We start from the raw sequence: 24,183 nt of genomic DNA, 5'->3' as shown, positions 1-24,183 counted from the left end.
ACTGACTCTATGCCTCTCTCCTCCCCTCCGAGAGGTTTGCAAAGGGAGTGTGCAGGATGGGGGCAGGGCTAAGCTCCCTCCCCTCCCTGCCCCTTGTCCATAGCCAGCAATGGGAGTGGGCGGGACAGAGCAGAGCTTACCTCTGCAACATCCCGCCCCCTTCCATTGCAAGGTCCTGAGTGGAGGAGACAGGCAGAGAGCCGGTGAGGGGAAGAGACGGGGGGAACTACTTAGATGGAAGCGTATATCAGCCGGCCGTGAAAACCCAACTGATATACGCTCGTGTAAATAAGCCCTAAGAATGGGAAAACTTTTTAGTATGATTTGTTTAAAAAAAAAATCCACACTAAAACTAATAGAAAAAGCTAAAGAAAAACTAGAGGCAGTACCAGGGTGTGTCTGGTGGTGTCTGAACTGTAAGCAGCTGGATTGTTGCTTAGATTGTGCCACATAGTCATCTGTGGTTTTTGATGCTGCTATACTCTTGGCCCTATTTACGATCCCACTGTGATAACCACAATGGTGCAACCTGTCAGAAATAACACAACACTCTTGATTATAATCTTCCAATGCACATGCCATCTTGGTTCTAATAACCACATGAGGAGTGGCAACTCTGTGCATGTAATAAGGAGTTGTCAGAGGTGGCTTCCTATACAATTTAGTATTAAAGTTCTTTGATAAATACTCTCCAATACAGAAGACATCAAGAAAAGAGATTGAGGAAACCAAGCTGTGCGAATCCTTCCGGATGAGGGGGATCTTAAGCAGAAATGGGTTATGGGAGGCATATAGACAAGACTTTTTAAAAAGAGGTTTTATTCATTTCACAAATTACTATTTTCTGCTCAGCCTTTCAAGCATGGTCAATAGCTAAAAAAGGCTTTTGATTTCTATAGTAATCACAGAAATAAGTTCCCTGTTACTATAGCTATTAATGGATATACATTAAAATAATTGGCCTAAAAGACAAGACACATATAAAGCCATCCTGCATAGCTATGGTTAATAAGATGGTATTAATGTATCTTGATGCCATCGGAAGCTAGGGGTGTGATAGGTCTGCCATGCAGGAATGCCCCTGTCACATCCCTAGCTCCCCATTGGTTCAAGTATGCAAAGTCCTGGAAGGTGGACGACAACATACACTAATAGCCATTCACCCCTCCGCAGCTCCGCATACTGCCCTGCAGTATGCTGAGTGTCTGAGCACTGTGTGCGCACAAAATAGTACCCATGCAGGCTGCCCCAAAACTTTCCTCCCCCAATACACGGCATTGCTGCTGAGCAGCCCTCACATGTAGGACCTGGCAACTGTCTCTGCTGCCTTCTGCCGCACTGCATGAGCAGCCGCACGGACGCTAGCAGCGGTGAGATGTGCCGGACTGCAGCTGTCATTGCTGCTTTCTGCCCAGAGACAGCGGGGGAGGTACAAGAAGCGCACGTGTGACGGTACAGCCGGCAGGGAGTATACTGCTGCAGCGGGGAGGCTTGCACAGTGGACTGGAGCCGTGACTGCACAAGGATACAGCCCTGTCAGGGAGATAACGAACAACTCTGCAAAACTGCCGACCAAGAAGCAGCAGCATCGGGTCCGCAGGTGGGAACTTACAGCCAATAGCTGCAGCGTTGAGGCGGAAAACTCTTACACGCGGGCCGTGAGCTGCCCCTGCAGGCAGCAGCCACGATCTTGTATCAATGCCGGGAGCCAGGAGATGAGAGCACAATTTTGGGCTGCAAGGACCTACTGGGGAGATAGCTATGCAGCCTATCAGGTTCAGGGGGTGTGACAGAGCTGTCAGTCTTGTCTCCACCAGGAATTCTTGGTGGCATCAAGACACACTAATATCTAATAAGACTCCATAGCACTGGATATCTGCTCCAAAAAATTGAGAAAATTCTCATGGGAGTATTGAGCTGAATCTCCTACTTGATAGTGATGTATAACCGGTGACCAGGACTCTCAAAATTACACTCTCCTCATTAAAGTCATTTAATGATGAATTCCCTCTGTGAAGTTCTGGGTATTTCCTGCTGTATTTCCCTGGCAGTGATATCAATACATGGTGAGAGATTAAACCCCACAGATTCTTGATTCCAGATATAATGGAAGGAACAAAAGTAATGATTATTGCCCACTTGGTATCTGAGCCATAAGATTTATGCTGGCTGTGGCGAATAGCACTGCAATAACGGCTATAGTCCGTCACAGCCAACCATTATATATAGGTTAGTGCCTGGATATAACACGACTCCTACTGGACGCACTCCTGTTAACATTGGAAATCACTACTGATTCTCTTTGATTTTTCAAAGGTGCATGATGTATCAATACTAGTTATATATAGTTCACTGCTAGAGCTGAATGCCATTCTACATCACAGGGGATCCAAATATGATACGATCAAAGGGATGTCCCCTTGCTCCGATTGCAGAGCTTGGCAGTATATTTTGAAGAGTGATCATTTTACAAGTGCATCAACTAATAAGAGATACGAGAACCATGAGTTGATAAATTACAAAACAAGAAATGCTATCTATATGGCAATAAGTAGTTCCCTAGAGATTATGTTGGTAAAACATCTCAACGGTTGAGGAGGCAAATTCTGACACATATAGGGAACATACAATGAGAAGAACATACCCCCTATGTACACATTGTTAGTAATAGGGGAGAACCTACAGAGAGTATACTGTGTAAGCAAATACTGAGAGTGTGCTCTAATGTAAAGCAAATATCATTATATGAGATACTATCAATAGTGAACTATATATATCATAAGTACAGCATCAGAAATGAGGACATTACCCAGAGAACGTGTGCCGCACTTTGGTTGGCTCTCTCAGAACTTTCCAATATGGCCGTTTTCACATGCACACTAATCATACTGCCTTTATATGTCTTTTGAATGCTTCTTAGTTTGATGGAACAGTCCCAACTTGCTTGGCATTTAATGAAGGAGATTCAAACTCACAAGTGCAGTCAATATGGAATAGTTCTCTTTAACGTGACTATGGCTTCCCGAGTGCAGATCTTCAAACAGTTTGCAGCATTCTGACTCTCTGTTGCTCACTGAGCCATCACTTTTTCAAGGTTTGAGCAGCAAAATGTATCATCTCTTGGAGCGGTTACGGTGGGGTAGGTTTCAGAGAAGATGGTTGTCTGCAACACATTTTTTAAACGGTTTGAACCAAAGGCATTATTTTCCTCCTCTACTATTGGAGATACAGCGAGCACATACAGAGTAATGGGTGATAAATAGAGATGAGCGAACATACTCGTCCGAGCTTGATACTCGTTCGAGTATTAGCGTGTTCGAGATGCTCGTTACTCGTAAGAGTACCACGCGATGTTCGGGTTACTTTCACTTTCATCTCTGAGACGTTAGCGCGCTTTTCTGGCCAATTGAAAGACAGGGAAGGCATTACAACTTCCCCCTGCGACGTTCAAGCCCTATACCACCCCCCTGCTGTGAGTGGCTGGCGAGATCAGGTGTCACCCGAGTATAAAAATCGGCCCCTCCCGCGGCTCGCCACAGATGCGTTCTCACTTAGCTGAGGGAAAGTGCTATCGTGTTGGAGCTGCTATAGGGAGAGTGTTAGGAATTATTGTAGGCTTCAAGAACCCCAACGGTCCTTCTTAGGGCCACATCTAACCGTGTGCAGTACTGTGGAGGCTGCTTTTTGCAGTGGTGCACATTTTTTTTTTTTTGGTATATCGGCCATGCAGAGCATTGCGCCCTGCAGTAATACTCCAGGGACAGAAGTGGTGGTTAGGCAGGGACAGAAGACATATTAATATTATTGATTGAATATAGGCAGTGGGCCTTTGCTAAAAAAATTTGGGCAAAAAATCTATTTGGCCTGCCTGTGACTGTCCTCAGTGTTCTGGGTCTGTGCTGGGTGTAGTAGCTCTACAAAATCATACGCAGCCAGCTAAGTGTTACAGCAGGCTTGCGCCAAATTATTTCCTGGCTCTGTCTGGGCTGTGAAATCACCGCTGTGTTGCAGTTCACAGTGCAACACTCTGCAGTTCTTTGACATACTCCAGGGCCAGAAGCGCTTAGGCAGGGACAGAAGACATATTGATTGAATATAGGCAGTGGGCCTTTTCTAAAAAATATTGGGCAAAAAATCTATTTGGCCTGCCTGTCACTGTGCTCAGTGTTCTGGGTCTGTGTGTGCTGGGTGTAGTAGTTCTACAAAATCACACGCAGCCAGCTAAGTGTTACAGCAGGCTTGCGCCAAATTATTTCCTGGCGTTCCGTAAACGAAGTCAGCCTCCAACCACAGGCCAATAAGCGGCACATTTAATTACAGCGTTCTGTTTCTGCACTACTGGTAATACAGCATGCTGAGGGGTAGGGGTAGGCCTAGAGGACGTGGACGTGGGCGAGGACGCCAAGGCCCAAGTCAGGGTGTGGGCACAGGACGAACCAGTGCGGTGGCCAGGGGTAGAAGCAGGGCCAGACCGAATAATCCACCAACTGTTTCCCAAACCGCCCCCTCGCGCCATGCCACCCTGCAGAGGTCAAGGTGCTCTACGGTGTGGCAGTTTTTTACAGAGACGCCTGACGACCGACGAACAGTGGTGTGCAACCTTTGTCGCGCCAAGATCAGCTGGGGAGGCACCACCACCAGCATGCGCAGGCATATGATGGCCAAGCACCCCACAATGTGGGACGATGCCCATTCACCGCCTCCGGTTTGCACCACTGCCTCTCCCCCTGTGCCCCAACCTGCCACTGAGATCCAACCCCCCCTCTGAGGACACAGGCACTACCGTCTCCTGGCCTGCACCCACACCCTCACCTCCGCTGTCCTCGGCCCCATCCAGCAATGTCTCTCAGCGCAGCGTCCAGACGTCGCTAGCGCCACTGTTTGAGCGCGAGCGCAAGTACGCCGCCACGCACCCGCACGCTCAAGTGTTAAACGTGCACATTGCCAAATTGATCAGCCTGGAGATGCTGCCGTATAGGCTTGTGGAAACTGAGGCTTTCAAAAGCATGATGGCGGCGGCAGCTCTGCGCTACTCGGTTCCCAGTCGCCACTACTTTTCCCGATGTGCCGTCCCAGGCCTGCACGACCACGTCTCCCGCAACATTGTACGCGCCCCCACCAACGCGGTTACTGCCAAGGTCCACTTAACAACAGACACGTGGACAAGCACAGGCGGGCAGGGCCACTATATCCCCCTGACGGCACATTGGGTGAATTTAGTGGAGGCTGGGACAGAGTCAGAGCCTGGGACCGCTCACGTCCTACCCACCCCCCGAATTGCGTGCCCCAGCTCGGTGGTGGTATCTGCGGCGGTGTATGCTTCCTCCACTAAACCACCCTCCTCCTCCTACGCAACCTCTGTCTCGCAATCAAGATGTGTCAGCAGCAGCACGTCGCCAGCAGTCGGTGTTACGCGGCGTTGCAGCACAGCGGTGGGCAAGCGTCAGCAGGCCGTGCTGAAACTACTCAGCTTAGGAGAGAAGAGGCACACGGCCCACGAACTGCTGCAGGGTCTGACAGAGCAGACCAACCGCTGGCTTGCCCCGCTGAGCCTCCAACCGGGCATGGTCGTGTGTGACAACGGCCGTAACCTGGTGGCGGCTCTGCAGCTCGGCATCCTCACGCACGTGCCATGCCTGGCCCATGTCTTTAATTTGGTGGTTCAGCGCTTTCTGAAAAGCTACCCACACTTGTCATACCTGCTCGGAAAGGTGCGCCAGCTCTGCGCACATTTCCGCAAGTCCCACACGCACGCTGCCACCCTGCGGACACTGCAAAATCGGTTTAATCTGCCAGTGCACCGATTGCTGTGCAACGTGCCCACAGAGTGGAACTCTACGCTCCACATGTTGGCCAGGCTCTATGAGCAGCGTAGAGCTATTGTGGAATACCAACTCCAACATGGGCAGCGTAGTGGGAGTCAGCCTCCTCAATTATTTACAGAAGAGTGGGCCTGGTTGGCAGCCATCTGCCAGGTCCTTGGAAACTTTGAGGAGTCTACCCAGATGCTGAGCGGGGATGCTGCAATCATTAGCATCACCATTCCTCTGCTATGCCTCTGGAGAAGTTCCCTGCAAAGCATAAAGGCAGACGCTTTGCACTCGGAAACGGAGGTGGGGGAAGACAGTATGTCGCTGGATAGTCAGAGCAACCTCATGTCTATATCTCAGCGCGTTGAGGAGGAGGGGGAGGAGCATGAGGAGGAGGGGGAAAAGACAGCTTGGCCCACTGCTGAGGTGACAGTTGCTGCTTGCCTGTCATCCTTTCAGCGTGTATGGCCAGAGGAGGAGGAGGGGGAGGAGCATGAGGAGGAGGGGGAAGAGACAGCTTGGCCCACTGCTGAGGGTACACATGCTGCTTGCCTGTCATCCTTTCAGCGTGTATGGCCAGAGGAGGAGGAGGAGGAGGATCCTGAAAGTGATCTTCCGAGTGAGGACAGCCATGTGTTGCGTACAGGTACCCTGGCACACATGGCTGACTTCATGTTAGGATGCCTTTCTCGTGACCCTCGCGTTACACGCATTCTGGCCACTACAGATTACTGGGTGTACACAATGCTCGACCCACGGCATAAGGAGAGCCTTTCCACTCTCATTCCTGTAGAGGAAAGGGGTTCGAGAATGATGCTATACCACAGGGCGCTGGTGGACAAACTGATGGTAAACTTCCCATCCGACAGCGCTAGTGGCCGAAGGCGCATCTCCGCGGCCCAGGTAGCAGGGGAGGCGCAGAGATCAGGCAGCATGTACAGCGCAGGCAGGGGAACATTATCCAAGGCCTTTGCCAGCTTTATGGCTCCCCAGCAAGATTGTGTCACCGGTCCCCAGTCAAGGCTGACTTGGCGGGAGCACTGTAAAAGGATGGTGAAGGAGTACGTAGCCGATCGCACGACCGTCCTTGGTGACGCCTCTGCCCCCTACAACTACTGGGTGTCGAAGCTGGACACGTGGCCTGAACTCGCGCTGTATGCCCTGGAGGTGCTTGCTTGTCCTGCGGCTAGCGTCTTGTCAGAGAGTGTGTTTAGTGTGGCTGGGGGAATCATTACGGATAAGCGTACCCACCTGTCAACCGACAGTGCCGACAGGCTTACACTCATCAAGATGAACAAAGCCTGGATTTCCCCAGACTTCTCTTCTCCACCAGCGGACAGCAGCGATACCTAAACAATACGTAGGCTGCACGCGCGGATGGAAGCATCGTTCTCTATCACCATCCAAAAGGGGGACCTTTTTGCTTCATCAATCTGTGTACAATATTCCTCCTCCTCCTCCTGCTCCTCCTCCTGAAACCTCACATAATCACGCCGAACGGGCAATTTTTCTTAGGCCCACAAGGCTCAGTCATATAATTTTTCTAAACAATTTTTATACGTTTCAATGCTCATTAAAGCGTTGAAACTTTCACCTCAACCAATTTTTACTTTTACTGGGCTGCCTCCAGGCCTAGTTACCAATTAAGCCACATTATCCAAACCGATTAATGGGTTTCACCTGCCCTCTTGGTTGGGCATGGGCAATTTTTCTCAGGTACATTAGTACTGTTGGTACACCAATTTTGGGGGGCCCTCGCCTACAGTGTAATCCAATTAACTTTTGGCCCACCTGCATTACAGCTGACGTAACATCAGCTGTGTTGGGTACTGCAATGGGATATATTTATGTACCGCCGGTGGGTTCCAGGGAGCCACCCATGCTGTGGGTCCACAGGGAGTTGTAAGTGCATCTGTCCACTTCTAAAGAACCCCGGTCTGACTGGGGCATGCAGTGTGGGCCGAAGCCCACCGGCATTAAACATGACATTATTACCTCAGCTGTGATGGGCAATGCAATGGGATACATTTTTGTACAGCCGGTGGGTTCCAGGGAGCCACCCATGCTGTGGGTGCACACGGAATTCCCATTGCGGAGTTGTACCTGGCTGTGACTATTTATAAAAAAACACAGTCTGACTGGTGCATGCAGACACCTTGACAGAATGAATAGTGTGTGGCACATAGGTTCCCCATTGCTATGCCCACATGTGCAGCTCCAGATGGAGGTGGCACAGGATTGCATTTCTCATTGCTTCTGTACAGCATTGTGGACTATTGCCCCGCCCCTTTTAAAGAGGGTCACTGCCTAGCCGTGCCAACCCTCTGCAGTGTGTGCCTGCTTTTCCTCTGGCAGACGCACTTATAAATAGACATGAGTGTGGCGTGGCATGAGGGCAGTTGAAGGCTGGGCAGGGACAGTTTGGTGTGCGCTGTGGACACTGGGTCGTGGGGGGGGGGGAGTGTTTGGGCAGCATGTAACCCAGGAGAAGTGGCAGCGGAGTGTCATGCAGGCAGTGATTGTGCTTTGTTGGAGGTAGTGTGGTGCTTAGCTAAGGTATGCATTGCTAATGAGGGCTTTTTCAGATGTAAAAGTTGGTGGGGGGGGCCCACTCTTGCTGCTATTGTGGCTTAATAGTGGGACCTGTGAACTTGAGATGCAGCCCAACATGTAGCCCCTCGCCTGCCCTATCCGTTGCTGTGTCGTTCCCATCACTTTCTTGAATTGCCCCGATTTTCACAAATGAAAACCTTAGCGAGCATCGGCGATATACAAAAATGCTCGGGTCGCCCATTGACTTCAATGGGGTTCGTTATTCGAAACGAACCCTCGAGCATCGCGAAAAGTTCGTCTCGAGTAACGAGCACCCGAGCATTTTGGTGCTCGCTCATCTCTAGTGATAAACTATTCAATATTAAGTTCAGCTCAGGAATAGCTTGACATTTGTGAGCATTCTGTGACCCACCTCCATCAATGTTTGTTTCCACAAGACTTGGTAATGTCACATCATCATATTGTCTTCCAGCCGTCCTTCACTTTGGTGAAAAGTTTGCATCCACTTCAGAGACTGAACTAGACTTGAAGTAGCAAGCCTGCGGATCACACAAAGTAACAGTTTCTTAAGAATCTGTATCCTGTGGAGCAGACTGTAACAGTTTGCAAGTTTTTTAGGAATGAATGTTTTAGTTTGCCTAGTCCTTTGGAGTTTATGGTTTTCTGTATTTATAGCAATGCAAGGAATGGCAACGATATGGAAAAGCAAAGACATCAGCATTTCAACAAAGATCCGAATAATCAATTAAATCATTTTCCCAATAACTACATATGCATGCAAAAGCTGGACACTCAAGAAAGTAGAAAGAAGGAGGATTGAGGCCTGGTACTGTTGTATTATGTCACCACCGGAAGTTAGGGGTGGTAACATAATACAACAGTCATCACAAATATTAACGTCCCCAGCTGCTGATTGGCTGGGGGCGTGTTTAATCCCCCACGTGCTGTCTTGAGGACAGTGGCGAAATTCCAGTGGTGGAACAAACTGTCAGTGGGCCACCTGCCCCGCCTGGCAGTGGCAGAGAGCGGGCGGCAGGGACTCATCAGAGAGCTGCCGCCCACGATGCAGCAGACAGCAACAACAAACATCCAACCATGCTGCTACCGGGGCCCTGTACAGCGACGGTGTGACGGCTTGGCAGCAGGAGGAATCACACCACAGCGCCAGCGCCAGTGGCAGTGCAGAAGCAACGAGCCCAGATTATAGCAGGCAGTGGGCCGGGGATGAGTGACAGCTGTCGGTGGGCTGGGGAAATTAGGGCACCAGGTCCTCAGGAGCGGCACCTCCACAGTCGGGCAGCGGCTACCAGCGGGAGGGGCAGCCAAGTTAATCAGCCTGTATTGCTTTTTTGGCCGCCCTGGAGGGAACCCTCCAGGGCAGCCAAAAATCAGTACAGATACTGCTAGCCAATTGGAAGCTAGGGGCGTTCCTCCATGCTACCCCTGTCAAACCTCTAGCTTCTGGTGGCGTCAAGGTACAATAGTACCTCGAGGCCTTTGAGCTGTGGCGCTGGTGGCATATGCTGCCCACACCATGGACAGAGATAGTCACAAATAAGGAGATCCTAGACAGTGTCAAACCAAAAGTATCATTAGAAAGGCATAGCATTGTAAAAGCATTGAATGTTGAGATGCCAGTAAAAGACTGTTCTGTGTGACACACACATTTCCATTGGGTTTGGATTTGTGAAGGTTTCACATGAAAAAATCATGGCGTCAGGCTAAAGCCTTCTTCAATCCTTATGTAGTTGTATGGCTCCAAAGTGAAATGTAGAGAGCATATTCGGGATGAGTCATACACTTTTCTGTCCATGACTTTTGCACCATGGCCTCAATATTGTCTCCATATTATCCAGTTTGCAGAAGCCAATCAAAAGGAAAGACATGCAAAATGATGGAGCGATCTCTATACTTCTGTGATGAACTGCACCCTCTGATTACACAGGAAGTCGTTCTACGCGAAAGGAAATAAATAAAAATGACAATTTTTTATTAGCCTCAGTAAAGTTACTTTTGCTTACTGTGGGAATAAAGCCTCACATTGCCATGCTGATGACACAATAAATGGAATATTTTTAGCTATTCATTCATCTTGTTGTTTTGAAAACATAATTGCGTCGCACGTTCGTGAGGTGAGGGGATTTCAACATCAAGAGAATGTAATATGTTGTAATTCAGGTTGTGGTAGCAAATCAAATCTTAGTTTAAAGTGCTACCATGGAGTTTTTTCATTACCACAAAACCTCATCCGTCCGCTGGGCCTGGCCTAAAATAAAAACATAGGGCATATTCACCTCTCTGGGAGCCCTAGGACACAGCTGAGAGCTGCGGCAACTTCCGGGTAGATGACAGGCGTAAGTCAGATGTCCACTGTGGCCAATAAGAGGTCACAGCATCACCGTACATACTGTGATGTCATGGCACCTAGTGCTAATCCCACAGTATGAATGGTAAAGCTGCAGCTGCTGATAGGCAACAAGTGGAGATCTGACATTTACCTGGAAGTCACCACCAATGAGGGAATATATGTTTTTATTTTAGGCCTGCAGGTGGACATGGTTTTGTTGTAAAGACTAAACCCCTTGAGCTATGCATCATAACCTACACCTCAATATGTGATGTAGAACACACTGTTGACTTACGTGAGGGAAATTTTTGAATATTTATACCATAAGAACAAAAAAGGAAGTGTTGAAATATTATCAGTGACCTATTATGAAACACTATCAAATGCTACTTGAATACCTATATGCAAATAAGTAAGCATATACATTGATGACAAAAATTTTGGGACAATCAACAATCCTTTGTGGTAAGGCCCAGAGGATTTGAAAATTCGGATGTGTGAACAGTAATTATAAAGGAGAGTATCACACAGAGATATTCCAGTAGGGAAGCCATCAAAATATCAAGAGGTGCAGAGTTACAAAAGGGGGTATGGTGATGGGATGTTAGCTCAGCAACAAATTTGTATGAGATTGCGTAGCACTATTGGATTTTCCAAGTGGGTACTGCTAGGTATACTCTTAGGAAATGTAAACCATGAGACAAGCATCTGATGTAGCCATGGTGTATTATACCTCATTGATTCACATTATGTGGACTCTGAGGCTTTGCAAGAGCTGTGGTGTCGTAACGCACCTCATCTGCCATAAGCATAGCTATGCAGGTCTTACAAACCATTACAATAGCTATCTTCACCAGAACCATCATTAGGGAACTCAATGTGAAGGGTTACCATGAATAAGCGGTCATACACAAGCCCAACATTACAGCAGCAAATGCACAGGGGTGCCTGCGATGGTGCTTGGAGCATTTTTCGCATGGCCAATTTTGTGCACAGTTTGCACATGCAAAATCACTTGCACAAACTACATCTAAAAGAACCCATTGGTCTCAATGGGTTACCTCACATGGAGTGTTTTAGCACCCACATTTCCGTCAGGCAACAAAATACACAACATAGTCTATTTTTGTGCACCCAAGGCACAATATGAGTCTAAATTGTTGATGGGGTGTTTTATACCATCTTGTTAGAAGCTTGAATGAGCTTTTTTGAATCTGGATACATCTTGAGAAACCATGAGAGTTGCTCAGGATTTTGTCTGTGTCATCTTTCACAAGGTAATGTTTAATTCCTTTTCCCATTCTCTCAAGAACCATGGTTTATGTAGTGCTGAGTCTAAGAACACTCCCTTGTGAAGCTTAGAGATTCATTTTTTGCAGGGATTTGGGAGTGATAGTTAGGATTCAAACCATAATGAACAATTTACATGAATTAACCCAATTTAATTATACAACTCATTACTTAAATATTTACCATCCATCTAAAGAGGAAAGGTCCCTGGAGCCCCAAAATCACCAAACCATTTCAAGGGAATTATTCCTATTGCCTCTAGTCGCACTCCATCTGACTCGGAGACCCAATATCTCAAACTGCCTCCAGCCGCAGACCTCCTGACTCACCAACACACTAGCCTTTACTAGGCTAGACACACCACTATCCACACTTGGGCCAAGCAGTGATCTGTAAAACAAGAGAGGAAAAATACAGCAAAAACATAACTAAGCATCAATATTTTTATACATTTTCGCCGTCATGTGTGGGCCCCTGCCCAGCCTTGTTTACTTTTAAAGGAGATGTCTCGAGGAAGCAGTGATTTTTTTTTTTTGCCCAGTCCCCCTAATTAAACATACATTACTAATTACCCCTGTAAATTACTTTCCTAGCTGGTTTCTACTTACCGTTCCAGCGTTTCAGCAACTTATAAAAGTTTCCCCAAGATGGCCGCCGGCTCTTTCCCCGTCGCTCGCTGCAGCCCGACGTGCGCGCTCCCGAGACGCTGCCAGCTGTGTCTCCATGGCAACCGGACGCCAAGCAGCCGCCGACCGGACGCCCCGCAGCCGCCGACCAGTCACCCACCGCCAGGCAGAAGGTAACCGGCGAACCCCCCCCCATCACAGCGACAGCCCCCCCGGCCTAGCGCTAGTTCCCCCATCACAGCGGCAGCCCCCCCGGCGCAGCGACAGCCCCCCCCCATCACAGCAGCAGCCCCCCTGGCGCAGCGACAGCCCCCCCCATCACAGCGGCAGCCCCCCCGGCGCAGCGACAGCCCCCCCCATCACAGCGGCAGCCCCCCCGGCGCAGCGACAGCCCCCCCATCACAGCGGCAGCCCCCCCGGTGCAGCGACAGCCCCCCCCATCACAGCGGCAGCCCCCCCGGCGCAGTGACAGCCCCCCCGGCCTAGCGCTAGTTCCCCCATCACATCGGCAGCCCCCCCCCCGGCGCAGCGACAGCCCCCCCGGCGCAGCGACAGCCCCCCCCCCGGCCTAGCGCTAGTTCCCCCATCACAGCGGCAGCCCCCCCGGCGCAGCGACAGCCCCCCCGGCCCAGCGCGGCGCAGCCCGGCGCAGTGGCAGCCCCCCCCCCGACCCATCACTTACCTGGGAGGCTTCTCGGGGCTGCTGGGCTGGGATGGGCTGGGCTTCTCCGCTGGGCAGCTCCAGTTTCTGCACCTTCCTCTAACAGAGGAAGGTACAGAATGGCCGCTCCAGCGCGCTCCCGAGCAGTGACAGCTCGTCTGCGCATGCGCAGAAGAGCTGTAGCGGGGAGCACACTGAAGCGGCTCGTGCTGAATGGAGAAGACCGGACTGCGCAAGCGCGTCTAAAAAAGCAAGCTGCCGGCGAATTTAGACGGAACCATGGAGACGAGGACGCTAGCAACGGAGCAGGTAAGTGGAATAACTTCTGTATGGCTCATATTTAATGCACGATGTATATGACAAAGTGCATTAATATGGCCATACGGAAGTGTATAACCCCACTTTGTTTCGCGAGACCACCCCTTTAACAATAGATGCATCCTTATATAAGACCTATAACGCCTGGATTCCTATCTGCTGATCCTGTTCACCACTTCTGAATCTAAACCTCAGCTAGATGCCTCTGTTACCGCACGCACCCAAAAAGAAAGAGACCCGAAAAGAGAACTATCAAGTCCAAGGCTCATCAAGGCCTTGCAGAAAAACACAATAAATTGGAATCTGGACAAAAAGGATCAGTCTGCATGATGCAGTAATAGCCCTGAAAATACACTTGGGACCATTTTTGTATTTATAAGCATCCCAAAATTTAACCCGTCACATTTGCACCCCTTTAACTTGGTGTGTCTTAGAAAGATGAATACAAACCTTGAACTATCATGAACGAGCATTATATCTTCCATATATAAACCACTTCCCATCTTTTTACTGGGATAAACCAACTCCCCTAGATGTAATTTTCCAAAGAACACTAAGGACAAAGCTACTCTAAATAAGGCCCTCTTAAAAGACCAGTTACAATTTTTTTTCCATACACTCCCCAATAGTTCAAACAATGTAAACGCCATGGACCTCCCTTTTTCCTGTTTTCCCTTCCCATCCCTGAAACCTTTCAGGGTCTGTACTAACAAAAATTATTTTAATATTTCTTCTTTCCTTCCTAATTTATAAAACCAAAATCCACAGCTGCTATAAAGCTATTACTTTAGCTACAGACTAGCTCACTGTGGATGCGTTCCCCAACCAATATGAGAAAGCTCCCACCTTGTCATCCGTTTATATGTCACACAGTGACAAAAGCCAATCTTCCCATTCCCACCAGGCAGCCTCATACACTGTTAAGGTAATCGGCCCAAAGATGCAAGAATCAGATGATTCCCTGCTCACCGCCCCATCTCCAAAATCATGGTCTTATCAGCCCCTCCTTTTCTGCTTACAGAGCTAATAATCAATAATGAGAGAGAATCTGCAGTTGAGTTTTTTTACAGCCGGTATATGTACGGCCACAATCCATGCCTTCAGTGCCAATGGTTGTAACACCAGGTAACACAGCAAACTCACCACTGGGGGAAGATGCCGTTAAACTGTTAATAGCTTGAACAACCCCTGAATTGTCACAATGAAACCTGATCTTGTTCTGAACCATTCACCACATTGTCACCACGACAATAATCTGGAAAAGCTCAAGCACCAACAATATGCCAATTGCCTCCATCCACACTCCAAGTGACTCGGAGACGCACTACCTTTACAAGGCTAGACACCTATTAGGATTACGTTCTCTTTTGCCTCTCTTTTGCAACAAAGAGATCAGCGAGGAAGTCAAAAAGTTGGGGGTTTGTACCACTTTCAGGGATGTTTCTGAAGAGTACATTATTTCTTTTCGATCTATCATCCAGGTTAGCTAATTTTGCTTTAATTAAGGCAATGTTGTCTTTGGTGTCATTATGTGCATTCATCCACAGACTGCCGCTAGTGAGCCTGCAGGGATTCTGCTTGTTCCTGGCTTCTTTGGAGGGTGCTGCAGCTTTCCCTTCTGTCTGGAGGGGCTGGGTCAGCTATCTTTGATGGGGAGGAGCCACAGGCTCTCCTGCTGGCAACCTAACTCAGAGCATGGGAGCTAGCACCATCTTGGAAAGGGGAGGCAGCAATGAAGAAAGCTGTGAGCCTAGGTGGGCTGGAGCCTTTTTTCTTTCCCTTAGGCATCTCCGCAGGAACCAGAAGGTAAAAGCTTGCCGTGAGAGCAGGTGGGAGATGGATATGCCTTCTCTGAGCTGCTGACAATGCTGCGGAGCACATGGATCTCAACTAATGTGCAGCCATCTGCCTTGACACTTGGACACGCCCCCTTTCACCTTTATATATATATATATATATATATATATATATATATATATATATATGAAATAAAGTGGATTTTTAATATTTTTCTGGGTCTCTGGATGAGCTGGAATTCCTTTGAAAGTTTTATGCTCATCTGGATGTTCAAACAAGTCTGTGCTCTCCTGTGATCTGGATCTGGAGTGGGCTGGTGAGCGGGTTCCCCTCTTTCTTTACATTGACAAAAGCTGTAATATATCAATGTTTTGTCCCTAATCAATTCTCTAGAAGACTGAAGTCACAGATCATTATTTTCAAGCACAAAAATATCTAGATGATGGTCCACTCTGCAATAATCTAACTCAGAGCACCTAGCTCCAAACCAAACCTTAATCAACTTCACTGATGACTAGAGATGAGCGAACGTACTCGTCCGAGCTTGATATTCGTGCGAATATTAGGGTGTTCGGGATGCTCGTTACTCTTAACGAGCACCACGCGGTGTTCCGGTTACTTTCAGTTTCCTCTCTGAGACGTTAGCGCGCTTTTCTGGCCAATTGAAAGACAGGGAACGCATTACAACTTCCCCCTGTGACGTTCAAGCCCTATACCACCCCACTGCTGTGAGTGGCTGGGGCGATCAGATGTCACCCGAGTATAAAAGTCGGCCCCTCCCGCGGCTCGCCACACATGCCTTGTGAGTTAGCTGAGAGAAAGTACTATCGTGCTGGTGCTGCTGTAGGGAGAGTGTTAGGAGACAGTGTAGGCTTCAAGAACCCCCAAGGTCCTTCTTAGGGCCACATCTACCTGTGTGCAGGCTGCTGCTAGTAGTGTTTTTTTTCTTCTCAAAATCGGCAGTGCAGAGCATTGCACCCGGTATTAGGGACAGAAGTGGTGCTTAGGCAGGGAGAGTGTTAGGAGTGAGTGTAGCCTTCAAGAACCTCAACGGTCCTTTCTAGGGCCAAATTTAACCGTGTGCAGTACTGTGCTGGCTGCTGTTGGCAGTGTTGCATATTTTTTTTTTCTAAAAATCGTCTGTGCAGAGCATTGCACCCTCCATTGATACTACAGGGACAGAATTGTGTAGGCAGGGCCACAACACAGTTATTGTTCATTGAATATACGCAGTGGGTGCTTCCCTTTGCAAAAAGGAAAAGAAATTATATTTGGCCTGCCTGTGTCAGTCCTAAGGTCTCCGTGTACGTGTGTGCTGCGTGGAGAACGTACAAAAATCAAACGCAACCAGCTACGGTTTACTGCAGGCTTGCGCCATTGTCTTTCCTGACTGGCAAATACCTGCTCTGCTAGAGTTAATAACTCTGCTACACTAAAGTTGTGTGACACTTTTTCAGGGCCACACTACAGTTCTAAAAGTTATTGTTCATTGAATATATGCAGTGGGTCCTTCCCTTTGCAAAAAAGGAAAAGAAATTGTATTTGGCCTGCCTGTGTCAGTCCTAAGGTCTCCGTGTACGTGTGTGCTGCGTGGAGAACGTACAAAAATCAAACGCAACCAGCTACGGTTTACTGCAGGCTTGCGCCATTGTCTTTCCTGACTGGCAAATACCTGCTCTGCTAGAGTTAATAACTCTGCTACACTATAGTTGTGTGACATTTTTTGAGGGCCACACCACAGATATTAAACATATTGTTCATTGAATATCCGCAGTGGGGCCCTCCCTTTGCAAAAAAGCGAATTCAATTAATTATATTTGGCCTGCCTGTGTCAGTCCTAAGGTCTCTGTGTACGTGTGTGCTGCGTGGAGAACGTACAAAATCAAACGCAACCAGCTACGGTTTACTGCAGGCTTGCGCCATTGTCTTTCCTGACTGGCAAATACCTGCTCTGCTAGAGTTAATAACTCTGCTACACTATAGTTGTGTGACACTTTTTGAGGGCCACACCACAGATATTAAACATATTGTTCATTGAATATCCGCAGAGGGGGCCCTCCCTTTGCAAAAAAGCGAATTCAATTAATTATATTTGGCCTGCCTGTGTCAGTCCTAAGGTCTCCGTGTACGTGTGTGCTGCGTGGAGAACGTACAAAAATCAAACGCAACCAGCTACGGTTTACTGCAGGCTTGCGCCATTGTCTTTCCTGACTGGCAAATACCTGCTCTGCTAGAGTTAATAACTCTGCTACACTATAGTTGTGTGACACTTTTTCAGGGCCACACCACAGATATTAAACGTATTGTTCATTGAATATCCGCAGTGGGTGCTTCCCTTTGCAAAAAAGCGAATTCAATTAATTATATTTGGCCTGCCTGTGTCAGTCCTAAGGTCTCCGTGTACGTGTGTGCTGCGTGGACAACGTACAAAAATCAGACGCAACCAGCTACGGTTTACTGCAGGCTTGCGCCATTGTCTTTCCTGACTGGCAAATACCTGCTCTGCCAGAGTTATTAACTCTGCTACACTAAAGTTGTGTGACACTTTTTCAGGGCCACACCACAGTTATTAAACGTATTGTTCATTGAATATCCGCAGTGGGGCCCTCCCTTTGCAAAAAAGCAAATTCAATTAATTATATTTGGCCTGCCTGTGTCAGTCCTAAGGTCTCCGTGTACGTGTGTGCTGCGTGGAGAACGTACAAAAATCAGACGCAACCAGCTACGGTTTACTGCAGGCTTGCGCCATTGTCTTTCCTGACTGGCAAATACCTGCTCTGCTAGAGTTAATAACTCTGCTACACTATAGTTGTGTGACACTTTTTGAGGGCCACACCACAGATATTAAACTTCTTGTTCATTGAATATACGCAGTGGGGCCCTCCCTTTGCAAAAAAGCGAATTCAATTAATTATATTTGGCCTGCCTGTGTCAGTCCTAAGGTCTCCGTGTACGTGTGTGCTGCGTGGAGAACGTACAAAAATCAGATGCAACCAGCTACGGTTGAGTGCAGCCTTGCGCCAATTTCTTTCCTGCCTGGGAAATCAAATCACTGGTAATACAGCATGCTGAGGGGTAGGGGTAGGCCTAGAGGATGTGGACGCGGCCGAGGACGCGGAGGGCCAAGTGAGGGTGTGGGCACAGGCCGAGCCAGTGCGGTGGCCAGGGGTAGAGGCAGGGCCAGACCGAATAATCCACCAACTGTTTCCCAAAGCGCCCCCTCGCGCCATGCCACCCTGCACAGGTCAAGGTGCTCTACGGTGTGGCAGCTTTTCACAGAGACGCCTGACGACCGACGAACAGTGGTGTGCAACCTTTGTCGCGCCAAGATCAGCTGGGGAGGCACCACCAACAGCATGCGCAGGCATATGATGGCCAAGCACCCCACAAGGTGGGACGATGCCCGTTCACCGCCTCCGGTTTGCACCACTGCCTCTCCCCCTGTGCCCCAACCTGCCACTGAGATCCAACCCCCCTCTGAGGACACAGGCAGTACCGTCTCCAGGCCTGCATCCACACCATCACCTCCGCTGTCCTCGGCCCCATCCAGCAATGGCTCTCAGCGCAGCGTCCAGACGTCGCTAGTGCCACAGTTTGAGCGCAAGCGCAAGTACGACGCCACGCACCCGCACGCTCAAGCGTTAAACGTGCACATTGCAAAATTGATCAGCCTACAGATGCTGCCGTATAGGCTTGTGGAAACGGAGGCTTTCAAAAGCATGATGGCGGCGGCTGCCCCGCGCTACTCGGTTCCCAGTCGCCACTACTTTTCCCGATGTGCCGTCCCAGCCCTGCACGACCACGTCTCCCGCAACATTGTACGCGCCCTCACCAACGCGGTTACTGCCAAGGTCCACTTAACAACGGACACGTGGACAAGCACAGGCGGGCAGTGCCACTATATCTCCCTGACGGCACATTGGGTGAATTTAGTGGAGGCTGGGACAGAGTCAGAGCCTGGGACCGCTCACGTCCTACCCACCCCCAGAATTGCGGGCCACAGCTCGGTGGTGGTATCTGCGGCGGTGTATGCTTCCTCCACTAAAGCACCTTCCTCCTCCTCCTCCTCCAACGCAACCTCTGTCTCGCAATCAAGATGTGTCAGCAGTACGTCGCCAGCAGTCGGTGTCACGCGGCGTGGCAGCACAGCGGTGGGCAAGCGTCAGCAGGCCGTGCTGAAACTACTCAGCTTAGGAGAGAAGAGGCACACGGCCCACGAACTGCTGCAGGGTCTGACAGAGCAGACCGACCGCTGGCTTGCGCCGCTGAGCCTCCAACCGGGCATGGTCGTGTGTGACAACGGCCGTAAGCTGGTGGCGGCTCTGCAGCTCGGCAGCCTCACGCACGTGCCATGCCTGGCCCATGTCTTTAATTTGGTGGTTCAGCGCTTTCTGAAAAGCTACCCCCACTTGTCATACCTGCTCGGAAAGGTGCGCCAGCTCTGCGCACATTTCCGCAAATCCCACACGCACGCTGCCACCCTGCGGACACTGCAACATAGGTTTAATCTGCCAGTGCACCGACTGCTGTGCGACGTGCCCACACAGTGGAACTCTACGCTCCACATGTTGGCCAGACTCTATGAGCAGCGTAGAGCTATAGTGGAATACCAACTCCAACTTGCGCGGCGCAGTGGGAGTCAGCCTCCTCAATTATTTACAGAAAAGTGGCCCTGGTTGGCAACCATCTGTCAGGTCCTTGGAACATTTGAGGAGTCTACCCAGGTGGTGAGCGGCGATGCTGCAATCATTAGCGTCACCATTCCTCTGCTATGCATCTTGAGAAGTTCCCTGCAAAGCATAAAGGCAGACGCTTTGCGCTCGGAAACAGAGCCGGGGGAAGACAGTATGTCGCTGGATAGTCAGAGCACCCGCCTGTCTATATCTCAGCGCGTTGAGGAGGAGAAGGAGGAGCATGAGGAGGATGAGGAGGAGGGGGAAGAGACAGCTTGGCCCACTACTGAGGGTACAGATGCTGCTGGGCTGTCATCCTTTCAGCGTGTATGGCCTGCGGAGGAGGAAGAGGAGGAGGAGAAGGATCCTGAAAGTGATCTTCCTAGTGAGGACAGCCATGTGTTGCGTACAGGTACTCTGGCACACATGGCGGACTTCATGTTAGGATGCCTTTTTCGTGACCCTCGCGTTACACGCATTCTGGCCACTACAGATTACTGGGTGTACACATTGCTCGACCCACGGTATAAGGAGAACTTTTCCACTCTGATTCCTGAAGAGGAAAGGGGTTCGAGAGTGATGCTATACCGCAGGGCGCTGGTGGACAAACTGATGGTAAACTTCCCATCCGACAGCGCTAGTGGCAGAAGGCGCAGTTCCGAGGGCCAGGTAGCAGGGGAGGCGCAGAGATCAGGCAGCATGTACAGCGCAGGCAGGGGAACATTCTCCAAGGCCTTTGCCAGCATTATGGCTCCCCAGCAAGACTGTGTCACCGCTCCCCAGTCAAGGCTGAGTCGGTGGGAGCACTGTAAAAGGATGGTGAGGGAGTACGTAGCCGATCGCACGACCGTCCTCCGTGACGCCTCTGCCCCCTACAACTACTGGGTGTCGAAGCTGGACACGTGGCCTGAACTCGCGCTGTATGCCCTGGAGGTGCTTGCTTGTCCTGCGGCTAGCGTCTTGTCAGAGAGTGTGTTTAGTGTGGCTGGGGGAATCATCACGGATAAGCGTACCCACCTGTCAACCGACAGTGCCGACAGGCTTACACTCATCAAGATGAACAAAGCCTGGATTTCCCCAGACTTCTCTTCTCCACCAGCGGACAGCAGCGATACGTAAGCAATACGTAGGCTGCACCCGCGGATGGAAGCTACGTTATCTCTCACCATCCAAAACTGGGACATTTCTGCTTCATCAATCTGTGTCTAATATTCCTCCTCCTCCTCCTGCTCCTCCTCCTGAAACCTCACGTAATCACGCTGAACGGGCAATTTTTCTTAGGGCTACAAGGCTCACTCATATAATTTTTCTAAACAATTTTTATAAGTTTCAATGCTCTTAAAAGCGTTGAAACTTTAACTTGAACCAATTTTTCGTTAAACTGGGCTGCCTCCAGGCCTAGTTACCACTTAAGCCACATTAACCAAAGCGATTAATGGGTTTCACCTGCCCTCTTGGTTGGCCATGGCCAATTTTTTGGATGTACATTAGTACTGTTGATACAGCAATTTTTGTGGGCCCTCGCCTACAGTGTAATCAAATGAATTTTTAGCCCACCTGCATTACAGCTGATGTTACATCCGCTGTGTTGGGCAATGCAATGGTATATTTTTATGTACCGCCGGTGGGTTCCAGGGAGCCACCCATGCTGTAGGTGCACACGGAGTTTAACCTACATCTGTCCACTTGTAAAGAACCCCAGTCTGACAGGGGCATGCAGTGTGGGCCGAAGCCCACCTGTATTAAGCACGACATTAGTACCTCAGCTGTGTTGGGCAATGCAATGGGATATTTCTATGTACCGCCGGTGGCTTCCTGGCACCCACCCATGCTGTGGGTCCACACAGGGAATTATAAATGCATCTGTTTCCACTTGTAAAGAACCCCAGTCTGACTGGGGCATGCAGTGTGGGCCGAAGCCCACCTGCATTAAACATGACATTACTACCTCAGCTGTGATGGGCAATGCAATGGGATATTTTTATGTTCCGCCGGTGGGTTCCAGGGAGCCACCCATGCTGTCGGTCCACAGGGACTACACAATAGGGAGTTGTACCTGCCTGTGTCTATGAATTAAAAACCGCGGTCTGACTGGGGCATGCAGACACCTTGACAGAATGAATAGTGTGTGGCACATAGGTTCCCCATTACTATGCCCACGTGTGCAGCTCCTGATGGCGGTGGCACAGGATTCTATTTCTCATTGCTTCTGTACAGCATTGTGGGCTATCGCCCCACCCCTTTTAAAGAGGGTCGCTGCCTAGGCGTGCCAACCCTCTGCAGTGTGTGCCTGCGGTTCCTCCTCATGGCAGACGCACTTCTAAATAGACATGAGTGTGGCGTGGCATGAGGGCAGCTGAAGGCTGCGCAGGGACACTTTGGTGTGCGCTGTGGGGGGGAGGGGGGGCGGTTGGGCAGCATGTAAGCCAGGAGAAGTGGCAGTGGAGTGTCATGCAGGCAGTGATTGTGCTTTGTTGGAGGTAGTGTGGTGCTTAGCTAAGGTATGCATTGCTAATGAGGGCTTTTCAGAAGTAAAAGTTTTTGGGAGGGGGGGGGCACTCTTGCTGCTATTGTGGCTTAATAGTGGGACCTGTGAACTTGAGATGCAGCCCAACATGTAGCCCCTCGCCTGCCCTGTCCATTGCTGTGTCATTCCCATCAGTTTCTTGAATTGCCCAGATTTTCACACATGGAAACCTTAGCGAGCATCGGCGAAATACAAAAATGCTCGGGTCGCCCATTGACTTCAATGGGGTTCGTTATTCGAAACGAACCCTCGAGCATCGCGAAAAGTTCGTTCCGAGTAACGAGCACCCGAGCATTTTGGTGCTCGCTCATCTCTACTGATGACCCTTTATGCAAAAATCTGAGCTGATGACTATCTATCTGAACATCCACTCTTATGGCTTCCCAATATATGGAAGAGTGGATCAGAATTACATAGGGATTTAAAACCAGAAAAACAAATTATAAAGTCATACTCCTCCCCAAGGTGCACCGAGAGTGCCTACACCACAAGAACAAATGACAGAAGCTAAGGCAACAAGTGGCAGTGAACAACAGTTGGTACCTAGATGGCTAAAAATGCCTGATACATTTCACCAACTGCCCCTAATCTACAAGGATGTGACCCATACTCACCCCACACTTCACATAAATGCAATAAATCCTTGTGAAAAAAACTCTGGAAACTGATAGCAGAGAGCATCAGCATGCACCAGTAATGAGCCCAGTAGTCTTTTCTTCTTATCCAGATACCCATAGAAGTTCTCTACAGGGCATACATGTGAACCACATATCACATGGAGAACAATCTGCCGTACCCATACTGATCTGTTTTGACAGTCTCAACCAATTCTATTCTCGTAAGTAACTTCTGACAGTTGTAAACCCCCTTGAGTCTTTGACAACTGATTGAACAATTCCCCAATACAAAAGGACCCAAAAGCCATATGAAAAAGAACCACTTTCTAATCCTATAAGAAAATCACTTTCAAACACTGAACTAACTTAAACAAAACTGAAAAGGATACTCATAGTAACATAGTTTGTAAGGCCGAATGAAGACAATGTCCATCTAATCCAGCCTGTTTTATCCTCCTGTATTGTTGATCCAGAGGAAGGCAAAAAAAATCCTAAGAGCAGAAGCCAATTAGCCCTTTTTGGTCAAAAATTCCTTCCCGACTCCCTAATGGCAATCAGACTAATCCCTGGATCAACCCCTAATAGATCCTACCTGCCTGTATACCCGGATTAACAATTAACCTAAGATTTATATCCTGCAATATCCTTCCGCTCCAGAAAGACATCAAGTCCCCTTTTAAACTCCTCTATGGATTTTGCCATCACCACATCCTCAGGCAGAGAGTTCCACAGTCTTACATAAAGAACCCCTTTCTGTGTTGGTGATGAAACCTGCTTTCCTCTAGACATAGCGGATGCCTTCTCGTTACGTTCGCAGTCCTGGGTATAAACAGATCCTGGGAGAGATCCTTGTATTGTCCCCTCATGTACTTATACATGGTTATTTGGTCGCCCCTTAGCCGTCTTTTTTCCAGGGTAAATAATCCCAATTTTGATAGCCTCTCTGGGTATTCCAGTCCAGTCA

At 49.2% G+C, this 24,183-nt stretch overlaps 1 long non-coding RNA gene across 1 annotated transcript in view; it reads right to left on the bottom strand.

The window, feature by feature from the left end:
* Window positions 1-2,469: 2,469 nt before the first annotated feature.
* Window positions 2,470-24,183, bottom strand: part of LOC136611530 (uncharacterized) — a 168,775-nt gene continuing 147,061 nt past the window's right edge. The window contains exons 3-5 of the long non-coding RNA XR_010790290.1: window positions 12,184-12,390; window positions 8,776-8,902; window positions 2,470-3,163 (exon numbers count right to left, since the gene is read on the bottom strand). This is a non-coding gene — a long non-coding RNA (uncharacterized lncRNA). The remainder of the gene's footprint in view (window positions 3,164-8,775; window positions 8,903-12,183; window positions 12,391-24,183) is intronic.

This window comes from Eleutherodactylus coqui, chromosome 2 (genome assembly GCF_035609145.1).
Source record: "Eleutherodactylus coqui strain aEleCoq1 chromosome 2, aEleCoq1.hap1, whole genome shotgun sequence".
Taxonomy (NCBI): Eukaryota; Metazoa; Chordata; class Amphibia; order Anura; family Eleutherodactylidae; genus Eleutherodactylus; species Eleutherodactylus coqui.
Note: the sequence above shows the minus strand (reverse complement) of the source record. Positions and strands in the feature narration are given on the sequence as shown.